We start from the raw sequence: 1,546 nt of genomic DNA on the forward strand, positions 1-1,546 counted from the left end.
TAGGGAGAGAGCCCAAGGATAAAAGTCACCTATATGTGATGCAGCTGGCATCTGAGCCAGGCCTTGAAGAAAGGAAGGATTTTGATTTACGGAGAGCAAAATAAAGGGCATCCCAAGTAGAAGGGATGGCATGGGCAAAGGCGTGGAGGTGGGAAACTGAGAAACATGTGGAGGGGTGGTGAGGAGATGATAGCAAACAAGACAGATGAGGACCCAGCTTGCACATAGCTCACAGTCTCCATTTGGTGGGCATTCCCTCTGTGCTGGGAACTTTATATCACTATCCAATCATTCGGAAGCAAATATAGGTATTCCCATTTTACAGCCAAATAAATAGAAGTTCAGAGAGGTCAAGAAACTTTTCTGAGGTCTCACAGCCAGGAAATGAGGAGCCAGAACTTGAACCCAAACCTATCTGACTCTGGATTACACAGCCCACCCTGCTTTCCCCTGGAGGGCTTAATATTGTGCCCAGAATATAGTAAGTGCTCAATAAATGGTCTAAATCATCATTGCGTGGAAGCCTGGATCTGCCTGGGTTCAACCTGGATTCGGGCTGCAGGGTGTCTTGGGGCCAGAAGGGTTAATTTTGCCTGCCTTGAAACAAAGGTCTTGGGGAAGGAGAGTCCCCCAGCCTGCCCCACAAACCCCAGAGCACACTGTCTCCAGGTAAGGTCCCATGTGTGTTTGGCTTCTCATTTACAAAGCTCTCAGGGGACCATGGCAACAACCACAACATAAACAACCGCAGGTGGGTAGATAGAGTTGCTTGCACCCCTAACCGTGGAACCTCTCCTTCCAGCCGGTTACTAGGAAATCTGAAAGAGCTGCCTCTTCCAGTCCATCCCTGGCACATTCCTGATCACCTTCCCCCGCAGAATGGACCTTGCCAGAAGCAGTTGGGTAGGTCTAAAGGGGCCCCTTCCGGAGGTACAGGAGCCTCGACATAGGGCAGGCATCACTGGAAGGAGGTGAGTGGGGGGCATTTAGACCACACAGATGTGAAGTGGGTGGCCTAAAAAGGGGAGATGAAGGCCAGGTGCCGAGGCTCACACCTATAATCCCAGTGCTTTGGGAGGCTGACGTGGGAGGATTGCTGGAGGCCAGGAGTTTGAGATCAGCCTGGCAACACGGTGAGACCCTGTCTCTTCAAAAAATTTAAAAATTAGCTGGGCATGATGGTGTACACCTGTAGTCCCAGTTACTTGGGAGGCTGAGGCAGGAGGATCCCTCAGGTCCAGGAGTTTGAGGTTGCAATGAGCCTTAATAGGGTCGCTGCACTCCAGCCTGCACAACAGAGTGAAACCTTATCCTTTAAAAAAACAGAAGGGTTATGGGGAGATGGAAAGGGATTGGGGCGCACGTCTCCAGACCCCAGTGATGCTCTCAGCAACATCTGGGACAGTCCACTTTCTATCTTTTACCTTGGCAGTTTCATCTCCTTTAATAAATTAAAAAAAAAATTTAAGCATGATATAATTTATATATCACAAATTCATTCTTTTTAAAAATAGAAGGTATCGGCCGGGCGCGGTGGCTCAAGCCT

This window comes from Colobus angolensis, unplaced genomic scaffold, assembly GCF_000951035.1.
Source record: "Colobus angolensis palliatus isolate OR3802 unplaced genomic scaffold, Cang.pa_1.0 Scaffold716, whole genome shotgun sequence".
Classification (NCBI taxonomy): Eukaryota; Metazoa; Chordata; class Mammalia; order Primates; family Cercopithecidae; genus Colobus; species Colobus angolensis.